Source organism: Pan troglodytes, chromosome 3, assembly GCF_028858775.2.
Source record: "Pan troglodytes isolate AG18354 chromosome 3, NHGRI_mPanTro3-v2.0_pri, whole genome shotgun sequence".
Lineage (NCBI taxonomy): Eukaryota > Metazoa > Chordata > Mammalia > Primates > Hominidae > Pan > Pan troglodytes.
Genome location: NC_072401.2, coordinates 100,533,760 through 100,554,879, shown reverse-complemented (window position 1 = coordinate 100,554,879; position 21,120 = coordinate 100,533,760).

Here is a 21,120-nt window from a genome sequence, read left to right as displayed (position 1 = left end):
AGGGTGAGTGCTTCGGGCTCCGGCCCCACAGTAGTGTCCAGGGGTGGGTGCCTGCAGCCCCAGTGTAACAAGGTTCTTTTAGCCTTGCTGTCCACAGACAACATAACTGTTAACCAGCACAATGGACCCTCTGCTTTTTTGCAAGGGCAGAGGGCCAGTGTGACAACTTTCTGTATCCCAAGCTCTTGCTCAGCATCCAGGAAGAATTAGGTTGCACACAGACTTGAAGGATGAATGCAGGGTTTTATTGAGTGGTGAAGGTGGCTCTCAGCAGGATGGATGGGGAGCTGGAAGTGGGGATGGAGTAGGAAGATTTTCTTCCCCTGGAGTTTGGCCATCCAGAGGCCAAACTCCTCTCCCACCGCCCCCAGCCTAACTCCTCTTGGTGTTTAGATGTTCCTCCTCTTCTCTCTTTCTCTGCCACATCATTCTGCCATTCATCTGCTTGTTTCCTCATCTCCTCATCTGTTCATCTGCTTCTAGAGCCTGAGGTTCAGAGTTCATATGGGTACCGGATGGGGGGCATAGCAGGTCAAAAGGCAACTTTCAGGGCACAAAAACAGAAATGCCCATTCCCACTTAGGGCCGAGGGTCTCCAGGCTTGAGGGTGGGGCCTTTGCTGGGGAACCACCCTCTTCTATCCAGTATTTCCCTGTCTCTTGTCCATATTATTATGATCATTAATTTTTATGCTAAATTGTGATTCAGTAGTCCCAGTCTCTCTCTACTCCCCCCCACCCTCTGAGCAATCACTGCTGCAGTAAATGTCCCTGTCTCTATCAGTCTTCTAATTTTCATACCTAGTTCTGCGATTCAAAAAAAAATTCTGATTATCCTTGGCAGAGCTGTTAGAATTATATATAAAATCAATGAGACTGAGCAAAGTGGCTTACATCTGTAATCCCAGCACTTTGGGAGGCTGAGGCAGGACAACGGCATAAGCTCAGATGTTTGAGACCAGCCTGGGGAACATAGCAAGACTTTGTCTCTACTAAAAATAAAAGTAAAAATAAAAAATAGCTGGGCATGTCAGTGTGTGCTTGTAGTCTTAGCCACTTGGGAGGCTGAGGTGGAAAGAGGATCACTTGAGCCCAGGAGATCAAGGCTGCAGTGAGCTGTGATTGCACCACTGCACTCCAGCCTGGGCGACAGAGCAAGACCCTGCCTCAGAAGCAAAAATAAAACTGAGAAACCCCAGAGTGAGTTGTATGGAGTTTAAGGCTTCACCTCCATCATTCCTTCAGCAACAGAGGCTTTTTTTCTCCTCCATGCACCCAGTTGAAATTCCTAGTAATGTATAGTATAATTTTTGTTTTGTTTTGTTTGTTGTTGCTGTTACTGTTTAAGACAGAGTCTCTGTCACCCAGGTTGGAGGGCAGTGGCACGATCTCTGCTCACTGCAATCTCCACTTCCCAGGCTCAAGTGATTCTCCTGCCTCAGACTCCCAAGTAGCTGGAATTACAGGCCGTGTCCCACCACCCCCAGTTAATTTTGGTATTTTTAGTAAAGATGGGTTTCTGCCATGTTGCCAAGGCTGGTCTCGAACTCCTGGCCTCAGGTCATCTGCCTGCCTTGGCCTCCCAAAATGCTGGGAGTACAGGCATGAGCCACTGCACCTGGCCAATAGTATAATTTTTCAAAATGCACACCAAATGCCTAAGTTGCTCAAATATATCTCTTTCAAAATGAGGAATGACTGCTGAATCTCTATATGATACTCCAGAGAAAACAAAAATCATACATCAATGATGCCATTGGCAATATGTAGAAAACCTCCAGTTAAGAACTATGCTTCAAAGGCATTTTTAAAAGTTTGTAAACTACTGACAGTTGTCCACTTTTCCTGAGTATTCTCATTCATTCTTCACTTAAAGAATATTGCTTTTTGAAAGAGTAGGGGCAACACAAATTAAAATATTTCAAAGGAGTCAAGCCAGTGAAATAAAACTGGAATGGAACTTGACCCCTCCAAAGGAAAAAATCAAAAGTGGTAATTTAAAGGTTTGATGGATGATCTACCTTCCCGTGTTCTAAACACTTCATTAGAATTACCGCTCCCCCTCCCACAATGCTCTGGACCAAACATTGAAAATCTGTCCAAGGCATATAAGCCATGGACCTTCAGTATGTTAAAGATTATTAAACTTTCAGGAAAAAAATTATATTGTTCAGTATAATAAGATACATGGGTCTATGTAAAAAAAAATTTATTTTTTGGTCTGAAATTATTACAAACATTTAAGAACACCAGTTAATACGGTGCACAGTAGTTGAATTTAGAAGGCAATACAATCACAGTATATTACTCTGAGAAGAAAAAATAATGCAGTTTTAAGATATATTTACAATGCCTTCAAACATTGCTTTCAAATGCTACTACAAATGCTACTATAGTGCCCTCTGGTGTTTTGTTTTGTTTTGTTTCGGTTTTTTTTTTTTTTACGTTTTTCCATCTGCTAAATCTTATTTTCTTTGAGAAAAAGAATTTGCAAAGAGATAAAATAGCATCTTTCACTTATATCGTAGTTGACATTTTAAGTATTTTCATACATATTATTTCATCTGAAGAGCTTCTTGAGGGCAGGACTATTTTCATATTCTTTGAGAGGCTTGCAGAGAGCAGGCCTCCAGCAATGCACCTTGTGAAGCAAGCAAGAACTTCACTGAATGAATCCTGTATTACAGGGAAAACAGGCAGTATTTTTCTTACTGGTTTATGAGAATCATAGCACCTGCAAGCTGAACATTATCTTAAGGATGAATGGGAACAGTAGGAAAGTGTCTTTGTTCTTAGGGGATACTTGCTGAAGAAGATAGGGGTGAATTTCATGAGTTTTGCAACTTCCTTTCAAATGGTTCATCAAAAAAAAATGTGTGATCGGGGAGTCAGGATGGCCGAATAGGAACAGCTCCGGTCTACAGCTCCCAGCATGAGCGACGCAGAAGATGAGTGATTTCTGCATTTCCATATGAGGTACCGGGTTCATCTCACTAGGGAGTGCCAGACAGTGGGTGCAGGACAGTGGGTGCAACGCACCGCACGCGAGCCGAAGCAGGGCGAGGCATTGCCTCACTCCGGAAGCGCAAGGGGTCAGGGAGTTCCCTTTCCTAGTCAAAGAAAGGGGTGACAGACGGCACCTAGAAAATCGGGTCACTCCCACCACAACACCGCGCTTTTCCAATGGGCTTAAAAAATGTCGCACCAGGAGATTATATCCCGCACCTGGCTTGGAGGGTCCTATGCCCACGGAGTCTCGCTGATTGCTAGCACAGCAGTCTGAGATCAAACTGCAAGGCCGCAGTGAGGCTGGGGGAGGGGCGCCCGCCATTGCCCAGGATTGCTTATGTAAACAAAGCAGCCGGGAAGCTCGAACTGGGTGGAGCCCACCACAGCTCAGGGAGGCCTGCCTGCCTCTGTAGGCTCCACCTCTGGGGGCAGGGCACAGACAAACAAAAAGACAGCAGTAACCTCCGCACACTTAAAATGTCCCTGTCTGACACCTTTGAAGAGAGCAGTGGTTCTCCCAGCATGCAGCTGGAGATCTGAGAAAGGGCAGACTGCCTCCTCAAGTGGGTCCCTGACCTCTGACCCCCGAGCAGCCTAACTGGGAGGCACCCCCCAGTAGGGGCAGACTAAAACCTCACACGGCCGGGTACTCCTCTGAGACAAAATTTCCAGAGGAACGATCAGACAGCAGCATTCACGGTTCATGAAAATCCGCTGCTCTGCAGCCATCGCTGCTGAAACCCAGGCAAACAGGGTCTGGAGTGGACCTCTAGCAAACTCCAACAGACCCGCAGCTGAGGGTCCTGTCTGTTAGAAGGAAAACTAACAAACAGAAAGGACATCCACACCAAAAACCCATCTGTACATCACCATCATCAAAGACCAAAAGTAGATAAAACCACAAACACGGGGAAAAAACAGAGCAGAAAAACTGGAAACTCTAAAAAGCAGAGCGCCTCTCCTCCTCCAAAGGAACACAGCTCCTCACCAGCAACAGAACAAACCTGGATGAAGAATGACTTCGGTGAATTGAGAGAAGAAGGCTTCAGATGATCAAACCACTCTGAGCTACAGGAGGAAATTCAAACCAAAGGCAAACAAGTTGAAAACATTGAAAAAAATTTAGATGAATGTATAACTAGAATAACCACTACAGAGAAGTGCTTAAAGGAGCTAACGGAGCTGAAAGCCAAGGCTCGAGAACTACGTGAAGAATGCAGAAGCCTCAGGAGCCGAAGAGATCAACTGGAAGAAAGGGTATCAGTGATGGAAGATCAAATGAATGAAATGAAGTCAGAAGGGAAGTTTAGAGAAAAAAGAATAAAAAGAAAGGAACAAAGCCTCCAAGAAATATGGGACTATGTGAAAAGACCAAATCTACGTCTGATTGGTGTACCTGAAAGTGATGAGGAGAATGGAACCAAGTTGGAAAACACTCTGCAGGATATTATCCAGGAGAATGTCCCCAATCTAGCAAGGCAGGCCAACATTCAGATTCAGGAAATACAGAGAACGCCACAAAGATACTCCTCGAGAAGAGCAACTCCAAGACACATAATTGTCAGATTCACCAAAGTTGAAATGAAGGAAAAAATATTAAGGGCAGCCAGAGAGAAAGGTCGGGTTACCCACAAAGGGAAGCCCATCAGACTAACAGCTGATCTCTCGGCAGAAATTCTACAAGCCAGACGAGAGTGGGGGCCAATATTCAACATTCTTAAAGAAAAGAATTTTCAACCCAGAATTTCATATCCAGCCAAACTAAGTTTCATAAGTGAAGGAGAAATAAAATACTTTATGGACAAGCAAATGCTGAGAGATTTTGTCACCACCAGGCCTGCCCTAAAAGAGCTCCTGAAGGAAGCACTAAACATGGAAAGGAACAGCCAGTACCAGCCACTGCAAAATCATGCCAAATTGTAAAGACCATCGATGCTAGGAAGAAATTGCATCAGCTAACAAGCAAAATAACCAGCTAACATCACAATGACAGGATCAAATTCACACATAACAATATTAACTTTAAGTGTAAATGACTAAATGCTCCAATTAAAAGACACAGACTGGCAAATGGATAAAGAGTCAAGACCCATCAGTGTGCTGTATTCAGGAAACCCATCTCACGTGCAGAGACACACATAGGCTCAAAATAAAAGGATGGAGGAAGATCTACCAAGCAAATGGAAAACAAAAAAAGGCAGGGGTTGCAATCCTAGTCTCTGATAAAACAGACTTTAAACCAACAAAGATCAAAAGAGACAAAGAAGGCCATTACTTAATGGTAAAGGGATCAATTCAACAAGAACAGCTAACTATCCTAAATATATATGCACCCAATACAGGAGCACCCAGATTCATAAAGCAAGTCCTTAGAGACCTACAAAGAGACTTAGACTCCCACACAATAATAATGGGAGACTTTAACACCCCACTGTCAACATTAGACAGATCAACGAGACAGAAAGTTAACAAGGATACCCAGGAATTGAACTCAGCTCTGCACCAAGCAGACCTAATAGACATCTACAGAACTCTCCACGCCAAATCAACAGAATATACATTCTTCTCAGCACCACACCACACCTATTACAAAATTGACCACATAGTTTGAAGTAAAGCTCTCCTCAGCAAATGTAAAAGAACACAAATTATAACAAACTGTCTCTCAGACCACAGGGCAATCAAACTAGAACTGAGGATTAAGAAATTCACTCAAAACTGCTCAACTACATGGGAACTGAACAACCTGCTCCTGAATGACTACTGGGTACATAACGAAATGAAGGCAGAAATAAAGATGTTCTTTGAAACCAACGAGAACAAAGACACAACATACCAGAATCTGTGGGACACATTCAAAGCAGTGTGTAGCGGGAAATTTATAGCACTAAATGCCCACAAGAGAAAGCAGGAAAGATCCAAAATTGACACCCTAACATCACATTTAAAAGAACTAGAAAAGCAAGAGCAAACACATTCAAAAGCTAGCAGAAGGCAAGAAATAACAAAAATCAGAGCAGAACTGAAGGAAATAGAGACACAAAAAACCCTTCAAAAAATTAATGAATCCAGGAGCTGGTTTTTTGAAAAGATCAACAAAATTGATAGACCACTAGCAAGACTAATGAAGAAGAAAAGAGAGAAGAATCAAATAGACGCAATAAAAAATGATAAAGGGGATATCACCACCGATCCCACAGAAATACAAACTACCATCAGAGAATACTACAAACACCTCTATGCAAATAAACTAGAAAATCTAGAAGAAATGGATAAATTCCTCGACACATACACCCTCCCAAGACTAAACCAGGAAGAAGTTGACTCTCTGAATAGACCAATAACAGAATCTGAAATTGTGGCAATAATCAATAGCTTACCAACCAAAAAGAGTCCAGGACCAGATGGATTCACAGCCGAATTCTACGAGAGGTACAAGAAGGAACTGGTACCATTCCTTCTGAAACTATTCCAATCAATAGAAAAAGAGGGAATCCTCCCTAACTCATTTTATGAGGCCAGCATCATCCTGATACCAAAGCCTGGCAGAGACACAACCAAAAAAAAAGAGAATTTTAGACCAATATCCTTGATGAACATTGATGCAAAAAAATATGTGTGTGTGTGTGTGTGAGAGAGAGAGAGAAAGTAAGTGTGGCAAAAAATATTGGTACACCTAGGTGAAGGACATAGAGATGTTTATTGTACTATTTTTCAAATTTTGAAATCTTGAAATTTTTCAAAGTAAAAAGTTGGGTGAAGAAACATGGATGGTTTCCAACTCCAAATGCAATAAAGAAATCACTTTTTAAAATATGTCTGGCAGGTCAGCCAACCTTGGGCTTAACACATACACAGGCCAATTTCTTCCTTATGGCTAAAGCTAAGCTCTGCCTTCCTAGTTCTGCTCTCTGGAGTATCACAGAGTAAGCCTAGTCCCTCGGAGAGTTGAAGACAATTGGCATGCCTCTCCCCTACTCTTCCCACTACCACCAAGTCCTCTTTATTCCTAATTAAATGTCTCTAAGTATAACTTAAACTCAGTATTCTACATACAGTCTGAATAACATCCTTATTTGGAAAAATATGCCAGTAAATGCAGTCTCTATGTATTATCTTGCCGGCCATCTCCTATTGTTGACAAATATTGAGCTTTATAAAATTCCTAAATATATCCACTCTGAAATGCTATTAAACCAGACTGCTCTTATTATATAACTTTATTTTTTAATTTTTTTCTTTCATACCTCTTAGGCACTATTATTCTATAACTTTAAACCCAAGGATAGGCCAGGCGCGGTGGCTCACACCTGTAATCCCAGCACTTTGGGAGGCGGAGGTGGGCAGATCACGAAGTCAGGAGATCGAGACCATCCTGGCTAACACGGTGAAACCCTGTCTCTACTAAAAATACAAAAAATTAGCCGGGTGTGGTGGCGGGCGCCTGTAGTCCCAGCTGCTCAGGAGGCTGAGGCAGGAGAATGGAGTGAACCTGGGAGGTGGAGCTTGCAGTGAACCGAGATCGCGCCACTGCATTCCAGCCTGGGTGACAGAGTGAGACTCCATCTCAAAATAAAATAAAATTAAATTAAAAACCCAAGGATAGACCATTTATCTTCTCTGAAGTTTCAAGTTCTTTTTGAAAGAAATTATAGGTAAACAAGGTACTTAATAATATAGAAGAAAAACAATATCATCCTATGTTTTGGTATTAAATAACTTTTTATCACTTTCTCCATTTCTGACAATAAAATTATCTTCTATAGACCTGCTTATAATATAGCTAATAAAATTTCAGAAGCTGGCCTTAAAAATAAATCTTTATAATTAACCAAAGAAGTCTGAGAAAAAGGATGTCCCTTCTCCTTGCATCTATGAAAAGAGAAATACAATTCTGCATCATTAACTATTTCAAAAAATCTGATTTGATAAGGTAATAAATTAAGAATGTTCCAAAAAATATCCATTTGTTCTCCTCAGCAATATGGAGCTGTGTGAATATTCATAACTGTTACTAGAACACCTTCTGTTCCTTACTAAAAAGAAATCCATTCTCTGTAAATGTTATTTGAACCAAAATGTCTTATAAGACTCTAAAGTGTTAGAAAGTGTTGCTTTGTCCTATGAAAATAACCTCCAAAAAGAATCTGTAATTCTGATTGTCTTACTGACAAGGTTTTGACCTGGGAAGAATGTTGTAGGAATACATCTCTGTATTTCTAAGCAGTATTTTAGTTTTTCTGCTTAGTTAAAAGAAAATCATTAGCATTTTCCTTTCCCCCTACATGCATAATGGAGTAATTTAAAGCTTATGCCTTAATTTTTTAAATCTCAGAGTCTGAGTCTATGTTTAATTTATATTAATAAATTCATGGATGATAGTAGAAGTAGAAGCATGACAGAGCCAGAAAACAATTCTATATCCAGAGTAAGTGTTGGTCCCAGTGAGAACAAATTTCTGCCTCCTCCATGATGAAAGAGATCAAATGTGACCAACCTGTCCCATAGAAACTGTCTACTCCCCTTGAGTTATTATACCATACTGGGGACCCAGGGTTGGTGGTGCTACTTCTCAATCTGGTATTCAGCAGTGGCTGAGCTAGAACAGCCTTGACAAGAAAATATCTATGATGTTGGGTCCACGCTTATATCCACAGCCACTACGTTTACAAGCCCACTGAGCAAGCAGTTGGATGCCCTGCTCAACAACATCCCCAAGGTGGTCATCTTGTTCACCTAATTATTGACAATGTCCTTCAAAATCAGACCTTTTGGTGAGAAGCACATGGAACATAATTTTCCTCACTCAGTGACCATTACAAAAGGTCCATCACACCGCTACTCCAGATTTCCTTGTTACCAATCTTACAATCATATTCCTTCAAAGTCCCTGATCATCTGACCAAATCATAAATTACTACCCATAAGTCAATGTAGATCTTTACTTCAGGCGATTTCATTCCTGTCCAAGAGGGCTCACAGAAATATAATGCTTGAAGTTCTATACCCCAGCAAGATTTTTCCAAGTCTGCCACTATCAACTACCAGGATATTGTGCAGAGCATTTCTAAACCAAGCTACAATTCTCTTCCTGCTCTTTGAACTGCTTATAGGAAATTCCCCCAAGGAGAGGAAGTTAAGGAAGAGTGTGAGTTAACTCTTCCTTCACTTCCTCTCCCAGCACCTTTGGGACCTGCTGGGATCCAGTTTATATATGTGTGTGTGTGTGTGTGTGTGTGTGTGTATGTGTGTGTGTGTGTGTAGTGTATATATATATACATAGGTATATACATAGGTATATATATACATATATACATAGGTATATATATGTGTATATATACATAGGTATATACATAGGTGTATATATACATATATACCTATGTATATATATGTATATATATACCCATATGTATATATACACATATATACCCATATGTATATATACACATATATACCTATGTATATATACACATATATACCTATGTATATATACACATATATACCTATGTATATATACACATATATACCTATGTATATATACACATATATACCTATGTATATATACACATATATACCTATGTATATACCTATGTATATATACACATATACACATATATACGTATGTATATATACACATATATACGTATGTATATATACACATATATACGTATGTATATATACACATATATACGTATGTATATATATACATATATGTATATACGTATATATATGTATATATATACATACGTATATATACACATACACACACACACACACACACACACAGAGAGAGAGAGAGAGAGAGCCCACTCAGATAGCACAGATATATCACTTCCACTTGATAATAGTATTCTCCTGGGCATGTCCAGCCTTATAATTCTGTGGATCAGGTAATACCCAGTTCACAGTGAGAAACTCAGGTAGCACAATCACCTAGTGTGTCTCATAGCCAGGCATTTAATCACAACAGGACTGAAACAAGCATTACTTTGCTCTAAAACTCGAGGTTCTCCATCATGCTTCTATTATTGGATCTTCCCACAGGTTACATTCAACACCTGCCACAGACGCTTAAAAACCATTCATTCCCGCCGGGCACGGTGGCTCACACCTGTAACCCCAGCAATTTGGGAGACCGAGGCAGGCAGATCACCTGAGGTCAGGAGTTGAAGACCAGCCTAACCAACATGGAGAAACATCGTCTCTACTAAAAATACAAAATTAGCCAGGCATGGTGGCGCATGCCTATAATCTCAGCTACTCGGGAGGCTGAGGCAGGAGAATCGCTTGAACCCAGGAGGCAGAGGTTGTGGTGAGCTGAGCTGAGGTAGTGCCATTGCACTCCAGCTTGGGCAACAAGAGCAAAACTTCGTCGCAAAAAAGAAAAAAAGAAAAAAGAAAAGAAAAGAAAAGAAAACCATTTATTCCATAAAAGGAAGGCATCAGAGTTGTTCTTGTGACAATTTAGGCCAGCTAAAGAGACTCCTTCTGCTCTAAGCTCTGCTCAAAGCTGGAAGTCTTTTAAGTTACATTATAAATAGGTGAGAACTCCCCCAAAAGGAGGCTCCCTACACTGATTGCCTATTCATCAGCCATTTCTCATTTCTCCCTTAGAAAGAGAACCCCAATTCTGTTCAAGAAACAGGCGATAATGAGCTCAGGGAAGATGGGACTCTCCCAGTGCTCCACGAGATGATCCATGATTAGTCTAATTCTATTCCCATTGGTAGTGACTGATTTGGAATGAACATGTGACTCAGTTCTGGTGAATGAGACATAAAAGGAAGTCTGCTGGAGGACTTTTGGGAGCCATTTCCCTCTTTATTAAAAAAAAAGCAGGGGAAGGAGTAGGGAAGGGTGAAAAGAAGACTCTTTCCTTCCTGCCCTTGGATGCTGTCATGTAAAAACGTGACAGGCCAGAGTTGCAGCAGCTGTCTTGCAACCATGATGGGAAAGACAAGAAAATGGCAGAGAAGCAATCTAGGGCCCTGGCGTCACTGAAAAGGAGAATTTATCAACATCCTCTAGACTTTTGGTTGTGTGAGATAATAAATCTTCATTTTTGGGGGGACAACCCCCTTTGGGTCCCCTCCCATTGTATGGGAGCTCTGTTTTCACTCTATTAAATCTTGCAACTGCACACTCTTCTGGTTCGTATTTGTTATGGCTCGAGCTGAGCTTTCACTTGCCATCCACCACTGTTTGCTGCCATCACAGACCCGCTGTTGACTTCCACCCCTCCAGATCCAGCAGGGTGTCCGCTGTGCCCCTGATCCAGTGAGGCACCCATTGCCACTCCCAATCGGGTTAAAGTCTCGCCATTGTTCCTGTGCAGCTAAGTGCCCAGGTTCGTCCTAATAGAGCTGAACACTAGTCGCTGGGTTCCATGGTTCTCTTCCGTGACCCACAGCTTCTAATAGAGTTATAACACTCACCACATGGCCCAAGGTTCCATTCCTTGGAATCCATGAGGCCAAGAACCCCAGGTCAGAGAACAAAAGGTTTGCTGCCATCTTGGGAGTGGCTCACCACCATCCTGGGAGTGGCCCACCACCATCTTGGGAGTTCTAAGAACAAAGATCCACCCGTAATATTTGGTGGCCCGTACGGGGATTCTTCAAAGCGGTGAGTAATAATTTGCTTGCCATTCTGTCCTATCCTTCCTTAGAATTGGAGGAAAATACCAGGCACCTGTCAGCCAGTTAAAAACAATTAGCGTGGCCACTGGACTTAAGACTAAGGTGTGAGGCTTCCTGGGAAAAGGCTTTCTAACAAGCCCCAACCCTTCTGGGTTGGGAGCATTGGTCTACCTAGAACCAGCTTTCGCTTTCACAATTTTCCTGGGGAAGCCGAGGGTTGACTAGAGGCAGAAAGCTGTTGTCCCAAACCCCCAGCATTGGACGGTCGAGATTATGGTGCAGCCAGAAGTCTCTACTCAACAGTCGCCCATGCGTGTGCCCCTACCTCTCCTTCTGACCCATACCTCCTGGGTCCCAACCACAACTTTCTTGAAAGTGTAGCCCCAAAATTCTTCTTACTTCTGAATCTACTTCCTCTGATCCCTGCCTCCTAGATACTAATGCTTCAGACTTTCACTTCCTCTCCCAAGTATTAGAGCAAGTTGTATCTCTAAAGGGATCTAAGGAAGCTCTACGCTGTGTCCTTGGGCACCTAGGCTATGAATCCAGGGAGTCTTATCCCTGGTGTTCCTCCCAATTTAGGCATGCAGCTCTCGACATGGGCAGTTATGTGGGACCCGTTCCCCACCACCCTTGCCAGGGCCTTAGAACTGATAACCCAGTACTTTAACAACTGGAACTGGGTCTACAACAACATAATATATCAAGATGAAAATGAATTGAGTAAATTAAAGGGAGGCGGATATTCCTATAGTGGCAAATGGGGGCAACAAGTGAACGACCCTCCACTGTGTTTCCAAAATCCACCTACAGAGACAGAGAGGAGAGAGACAGAGAGAGACAGAGAGGTGGGGGTGGCGGGTAAGAGAGGCAGAGAGAGAAAGAAAGAGAAAGACAGAAGTAGTAAAGAAAAAACAGTGTGCCCTATTGCTTTAAAAGCCAGAGTAAATTTAAAACCTATAATTGATAATTGAAGGTCTTCTCTGTGACCCTATAACACTCAATACTACCTTGTTGTCAGTGTAAACAAGGGCGTAGCCTGAAAACACTGAGACCACTGACAACTCATAGCCTTCCTATCAAAAATCTTTAACCCAGTAACCTGCGGATGGCCCAAATGCATTCAATCTGTAGAGGCAACTGTTTTGCTAACAGAAGAAAGTAGAAAAATAACTTTTAGAGAAAACCTCATTGTGAACACACCTCACCAGTTCAGAACTATCCTAAGTCAAAAAAAAAAAAAAAAGCCAAAAGGTAGCTTACTAACTCAAAAATCTTAAAGTGTAGGACTATTCTGTTAGAAAAAGATGATTTAACATTAACCACTGAAATTTCCCTTAACCCAGCAGATTTCCTAAAAGGGGATTTAAATCTTAATTACCATATGAAGGTCCGACCAGACCTAGGAGGAACTCCCTTCAGAACAGGACAATAGATGGTTCCTCCCAGGTGATGGAGAAAAAAATCCACAATGGGTATTCAGTAATTGATAGGGAAACTCTTGTAGAAGCAGAGTTAGAAAAATTGCCTAATAATTGGTGTGCTCAAACGTATGAGCCCTTTGCACTCAGCCAAGCCTTAAAGTACTTACAGAATCAAAAAACTCCATCTCAATCCTGACTCAAAGGTTACCTACACCCTCTCTGAAACGAATTTGCATAAGAACTGTTGTTTATGGGAATGCATCTTGATGGGGCAACTGGGTTGTTATGAAATACTCAGGAACCCAGCCCAGCTCTAGGACTCACCCCTGAGCACAAAGGCAATGTTGGGCACACTGGTAAAGGACCACTAGAATCCAGCAGCCTGGACCCCTTTCTTTGTGGTCAAGAAAGGTGGGAAAAGGGGTGCAGGACTGCTACATCAGTGAATGTTAACTAATCCGATAAGCAGATGTCCATGGGTGGTTATGCACCCTGGAAAGGAATAAGCATTAGGACCATAGAGGACGCTGTAGGACTAAGGCTCATCAGAATATGACTAGGGGTGCTGGCATCCCTATGTTCTTTTTTCAGATGGGAAACGTTCCCCCCAAGGCAAAAAAGCTCCTAAGATATATTCTGGAGAATTTGGCCCAGTCAGAGTGCACGTAACTCTTTCCCTCTCAGACTTGAAACAAATTAAAATAGACCTAGGTAAATTCTCAGATAACCCTGATGGCTACATTGATGTTTTACAAGGGTTAGGACAATCCTTTGATCTGTCATGGAGAGATATAATGTTACTGCTAGATCAGACACTAACCCCAAATGAGAGAAGTGCCACCATAACTGCAGCCCAAGAGTTTGGCAATCTCTGGTATCTCAGTCAGGTCAATGATAGGATGACAACAGAGGAAAGGGAATGATTCCCCACAGGCCAGGAGGCAGTTCCCAGTGTAGACTCTCACTGGGATGCTGAATTAGAACATGGAGATTGGTGCCACAGACATTTGCTAACTTGCATGCTAGAAGGACTAAGGAAAACTAGGAAGGAGCCTATAAATCATTCAATGATGTCCACTATAACACAGGGAAAGGAAGAAAATCTTACTGCTTTTCTGGAGAGACTAAGGGAGGCATTGAGGAAGCATATCTCTCCGTCACCTGACTCTACTGAAGGCCAACTAATCTTAAAGGATAAGTTATCACTCAGTCAGTTGCACACATTAGAAAAAACTTCACAAGTCTGCCTTAGGCCTGGAGCAAAACTTAGAAACCCTATTGGCAACCTCGATTTTTTTATAATAGAGATCAGGAAAAGCAGGTGAAATGGGACAACTGGGATAAAACAAAAAAGGCCACCCACTGCTTTAGTCGTGGCTCTCAGGCAAGTAGACTTTCGAGGCTCTGAGCCTGGGCAAACTGAATGCCTAATAGTGCTTGCTTCCAGTGCAGTCTACAAGGACACTTTAAAAAAGATTGTCCGAATAGAAATAAGCCACCCCCTCGTCCATGCCCCTTATGTCAAGGGAATCACTGGAAGGCCCACTGCCCCAGGGGATGAAGGTCCTCTGAGTCAGAAGCCACTAACCAGATGATCCAGCAGCAGGACTGAGGGTTTCCAGGGCAAGTGCCAGCCCATGCCATCACCCTCACAGAGGCCCGGGTATGCTTGACCATTGAGGGCCAGGGCGTTAACTGTCTCCTGGACACTGGCGTGAACTTCTCAGTCTTACTCTCCTGTCCCGGACAACTGTCCTCCAGATCTGTCACTATCTGAGGGGTCCTAGGACAGCCAGTCACTAGATACTTCTCCCAGCCACTAAGTTGTGACTGGGGAAATTTACTCTTTTCACATGCCTTTCTAATTATGCCTGAAAGCTCCACTTCTTTGTTAGGGAGAGACATCCTAGCAAAAGCAGGGGCCATTATACCCTAGAATTAGGAGAAGGAAAAAGGGTAAATATATATACAGACTCTAAGTATGCTTACCTAGTCCTCCATGCCCACGCAGCAATAAGGAGAGAAAGGGAATTCCTAACTTCCAAGGGAACACCTATCAAACATCAGGAAGCCATTAGGAGATTATTATTGGCAGTACAGAAACCTAAAGAGGTGGCAGTCTTACACTGCCAGGGTCATCAGAAAGGAAAGGAAAGGGAAATAGAAGGGAACTGCCAAGCAGATACTGAAGCAAAAAGAGCCGCAAGACAGGACCCTCCATTAGAAAAGCTTATAGAAGGACCCCTAGTATGGGGTAATCCCCTCCAGGAAACCAAGCCCCAGTACTCAGCAGAAGAAATCGAATGGGGAAACTCACAAGGACATTGTTTCCTCCCCTCAGGATGGCTAGCCACCGAAAAAGGAAAAATACTTCTGCCTGCAGCTAACCAATGGAAATTACTTAAAACCCTTCACCAAACCTTTCACTTAGGCATTGATAGCACCCATCAGATTGCCACATCATTATTTACTGAACCAGGCCTTTTCAAAACTATAAAGCAGATAGTCAGGGCCTGTGAAGTGTGCCAAAGAAATAATACCCTGCACTTCAGGCCATACATTTCAATCCCTGTATCTTTAACCTCCTTGTTAAGTTTGTCTCTTCCAGAATCAAAGCTGTAAAACTGCAAATAGTTCTTCAAATGGACCCCCAGATGCAGTCCATGACTAAGACCTACCACGGACCCCTGGACCGGCTTGCTAGCCCATGCTCTGATGTTAATGGCATCGAAGCCACCCTTTCCAAGGAAATCTCAACTGCACGACACCTACTATGCCCCAATTCAGCAGGAAGCAGTTAAGAGTGGTTGTCGGCCAACCTTGCCAACAGCACTTGGGCTTTCCTGTTGACAGGGGGACTGAGAGACAGGACTAGCTGGATTTCCTAGGCCGATTAAGAATTCCTAAGCCTAGCTGGGAAAGGTGACCGCACCTACCTTTAAACACAGGGCTTGTAACTCAGCTCACACCCAACCAATCAGGTAGTAAAGAGGGCTCACTAAAATACAAATTAGGCTAGAGCAGAAGGTAAAGACACAGTCAAATCATATATCGCCTGAGGGCACAGGGGGAGGGACAATGATTGGGATATAAACTCCAGGCATTCGAGCCGGGAGTGGGCAACCTCCTTTGGGGGGCAACCCCCTTTGGGTCTCCTCCCATTGTATGGGAGCTCTGTTTTCACTCTATGAAATCTTGCAACTGCAAAATAATAATAATAATAATAAATCTTCATTTTTTAAGCCTCTTTTACTCAAATTTCTATTATTTTCAGGCAAAACAATCTAATTGATACATGTGGTACCTCCACTGCCACCTCCAAAAATTGCAGTAGATCAGACAATACTATTTTCCAAACTACTCCAGCTACCTGTCATAGTGATCATGCCTACCTGGCTTCTCCTGCCTCACTACTTAGCCTCTACCACCCCAGTATCTGGTATCCTGGTTGAAATCAGGAAGCCCATCTCAACCAAAGCATCCCCTGCCAACCTACAGGGAAAAATGAACCATAGCCCTCCCCCTTGACAATTTATTTCTCAATGCCTTGTTGGAAAGCTTATTTTCTGGGCTTCTCTCAAGGAACATAGTATGGGGGTTAGGTAAACACGTAGCACATGAAAAACTCCTCCCTACATTCCTCTCTCTGTGTCCTTGTATTCCTTCCTTTATATTATCTAAAGAAATATCTGGCATCTCAACTTCATTGAACATGGATCATTTTCGAGCTTGGATTTCTATCTATAAATAGAACAAACAACTTTAACTTCTAATGTTTTTTGAGCTAGTGTGATCAATACAGAATTTCTAATAAAGGCACCCATCATGACCCATTTAGCCTGATCTAAAATTATGCCCTTCCCCACTTGCCCTAGCACCCACAGAATTCATTTTCGCAAGAGTTGGTCAGAGTTTGGTCAGCATTCATCAGCAAAATATAATACTTATTATTTTGGTATTTAACACTTCTTCTTCCAACTTGCCCCCTTACTGCTTAGTCTGACTATAATTATAGGCCTGAAGACAATGAGAGATGGAAGTGAATAGGACATGAGGAAATTGGCTTCCCCTTACAGGGACGCTGCTCAGCCAAGGTCCTTATATGGTCCTCAAATCAAGCAGTGACATCCTCATCAGACAGGCAAAAGAAAATGTTTCAGTAGGCAAAGAAAGATCAGTGGAGACTGGGAGTTCAGGATAATCTGAGGGACATTTGAATCTTTCAATATATACCCATTATAGTATTTGAGATCCTATTATTTCCCAATCAATGCCCTGGTTTTCACCTAAGAGATCTTTTGTGTTCCTATGAATTTAATCAGTGTTACAGCTGGAAACCTACAGGATCAAATTTTTAATTTGGCTTCTGGCTAGTTTAACCTTATGACTTCAAGAAATTAATGTCATAAAACATCCTTAGGTTTCAGTTTATACCATGAGCCAAGAATCTGAAATTTTAAGCTTACCATTCTCCTTAACTAAACTGCCCAACACTTTAATGAAGTAACCACCTACCTTACAGACTTTAAATAGCTCATGCACTTTAATATTCTTCCATGGCAATAACCCTATTGTCTCTAAGGCCTTGCCTTTAATTCTTATTTCCTTTCAGGAAGTCAGAGGTTTTTTTTTATTATTAACTGTTCCACTCCTGCATGTCTAGAGCTGCTCCACCCTTAGAGTCATCTGAATTATCACTGCCTTCAGCCTAAACCAGGTCAGAAAATTAATCCCAGATTGACCCATTTCCCTGGTGGTCTGTTTTCTAGTAATACTCCAGGTTTTTTTTTTTTTAATTATTGATTTCATTGCAAGTCACAGAAATCAATTCGGAATTATTTTAAATGATAAGTCATTTATTTAAAGGATATCATGTAGGTCATAGAATTATTAGGAGGATTAGAGATATACAGCTTGAAATTATGTCTAATCTGAGGCAGCAAAACTGATCTGGTCACCATTTTCCTTATCCTTGTACCTCAGAGGCTGCAAACTGAATCACCAATACCACTCCTGGACACAGGATACCACCACTGGCTTGGCTGCCATTGCTGCCCCAATGGATTAATCATGCTTGCAACAACTTCACCAGAGAGTCCCTCTGCAGTCCACAGCTTTCAACTTGAGGTCTTGGACACATACTTCTTTGGTGGCGTCTGAGTCACATGTGTAATACCTGGCTGCGAAGAAATATTTTCAGACTCATAAGATGGAGAATACCCCAATGTCAGTTATCAAAATAATTTTTAAAAATCCACCATAAACTTCCTTTATAAACTCACTGGTTTTGGTTTTGGTTTTTCCTGAACTGAACGAAATCTTGGACAGATTTCATAGCTCTTCCAGTGAATTTTAGATATAAAGAAAAAAGTATAGACCAGTCTAAAGAAATATTTCATCCAATTAAAACTTCTCGCCTCTCTCCTCTCCCAACTCAGGTCTGCTTCAAACCAGCAAATCCACCCTGGTGAAGGAGTGAGGAGTCTGCTTCTTCTTGCTTCTCTGCTCCATCTCTTCTACCACTTGCCAGCTACTGTTTCAAGCCTCCTCCATTGTCCAGCCTAGAAGAGAGGGGAAACCTGGAGAAAAAGACTACATTGCATATGGCCAGTACAGTTGCAATCTGATATTGGTGCTCTACATTGCATATGGCCAGTACAGTTGCAATTTGATATTGGTGCCCTACCTTTTAGATACTACGTTTTTTTTTTTTTTTTTTTGAGTTGGGGGATTTCTGTGGGTTTCACAAGGAACTCCTCCTCTATTAGAGAACTCCTCCTCTATTAGAGATCTCCTCCTCTATTAGAGATCTCCTATCTCAATTCTTTTATAAGGATGATTCTTTCCACAACTGGCCATTTAAGACCTGCATTCAGTCCTTGGCTTTCACCAGGGTGACTTTCACTATCCATCTGTGTATCTATCTCTTTCATGAAGTTCTTTTCCAGATGATCCACAACCGTATCCTTTCCAGAGTCTGTATTTGGTCCATGAAAAATACACTTGTATCCTTGTTCCCACTAAACTGCTCTACTTCATTCTGCCAACAGATAGGCTGTTCTAGCTAGATGTTACTATTTGAATGTTCCCTCCAAAACTATGGGGAAATTTAATTGCCATTGTGATAGTGTTAAGAGGAGGAATCTTTAAGAGGTTATTAGAAGCAGGGCAGGGTGGCACACGCCTGTAGTCCCAGCTACTCAGGAGTCTAAGGCAGGAGGATCACTTGAGCCCAGGAGTTCTAGGCTGCAGTGAGCTACAATCACCAGAGCACTCCAGACTGTGTGACAGAGCGAGATGCTGTCTCAAAAAAATAAAAATAAAAGGTGATTAGAGGATGAGGGCTCTGCTCTCATGAATGAATTAATGCTGTTATCTCAGGTATTCTGTTATACCAGCAGAAAGTAGAGTAAGACAGCAGCTTCTTGCCTTAATTTTTTTTTTCTTTCACATACCAGAACTTGAATTTTCTAGATTCCAGAGAAAACATTTCAAGCTTTCTGAGCAGTTTTCTTCTCTTGGCTTCAGACGAAGGGTAAGTTCTTTCACCACCCTCACTGTGGAGATGGGAAGGGCAAACACAGCATACTGACAACTATCTCCAAAGAAATCTTCACTTCCAAATACTTCCACCCTTCCCCATGACTTCTTTGCCTCACCTTATATAGATGAGAGACAGGAGATAGGCTAATGCTGGCAGAAGCGATTTCTCTATCTCTTAGCATGTCCTACATAAGGTGGTCTAGCCCCTTGCTTTAGAATGTGGAGGTAATTTGGTGTCTGTATAGCTTGGTCTTGAGTTCTTAGCTAAATTGAGATCATATGTAAAGTCCCATTTAAATTTCCTGTTATGTTTAATCATGAAATCATACCTTGTATTTCTCCAACCTGTCAAATTCTCCATAATATCAAGGAAAACATATGATCCGGTTACTTACAACTATGGATAACTTACAACAAATCATTACCTACAAAAATATAAAAGAAACGTACTGCTTCAGAATTGTAGAGCTGCCCTCAGGAGTCTCTGACCTCCCTATACTGTGATACTGTGATATGTGTTGGTCTTGAAAAGTAACAGGAAAAATTACACAATGCTATTGAGATCTACAGCTACAAACTAAATGTCTACCTTATTTTTATGTCAGGTGTATGTGTGTTTCCCAAGAGGAAAAGAGTTTGTTGGGTAGCTTTGGTACCTCTCAGTATGGAATCTCAGTATTTAGAATTAGTTCTACCACTTCTGACTCCCTCATGTTTAACCCATCTGTGACTGCCTCCACTATAGACAATTTCCGTTTCAATTCACAGGAGCTATGGCAATAGCTGTCTCTACTCTAACGGAGTATGTAGCCAAGCAATGTCAACTAGTGCTGAGAGGTTAAAAAAAGAAAAAAAAAGTTTCCCTCAATATGAAGCAGACATATATGGTTTTATGAATTCTTCCTTCAATTCATCCAGTATGTATCTTTCTTTCTTGTAAGTTTTATAAAATATGCTTCAAATTTTTGAAATGTTTGACTATGTTTAGTGCATAATCACCTCCCTGTAACAAAGTCTGAAATGATGAATCACTTTCACTTAGTGAGTCCCTCAGTCCAAAATAATCCTTACTTAAGAGTAAAAATTAGGGGGTGGAGCCAAGATGGCTGAATAGGAACAGCTCCAGTCTACAGCTCCCAGCATGAGTGACACAGAAGACGAATGATTTCTGCATTTCCAAATGAGGTACCAGGTTCATCTCACTGGGGACTGTCGGACAGTGGGTGCAGGACAGTGGATGCAGCCCACTGAGCGTGAGCTGAAGCAGGGCGACGCATTGCTTCACCCGGGAAGTGCGAGGGGTCAGGGAATTCCCTTTCCTACCCAAGGAAAGGGGTGACAGATGGCATCTGGAAAATCAGGTCACTCCTACCCTAATACTGCCCTTTTCCAATGGTCTTAGCAAACGGCACAACAGGAGATTGTATCCTGTGCCTGGCTCGGAGGGTCCTATGCCCACGGAGACTCGCTCATTGCTAGCACAGCAGTCTGCGATCAAACTGCAAG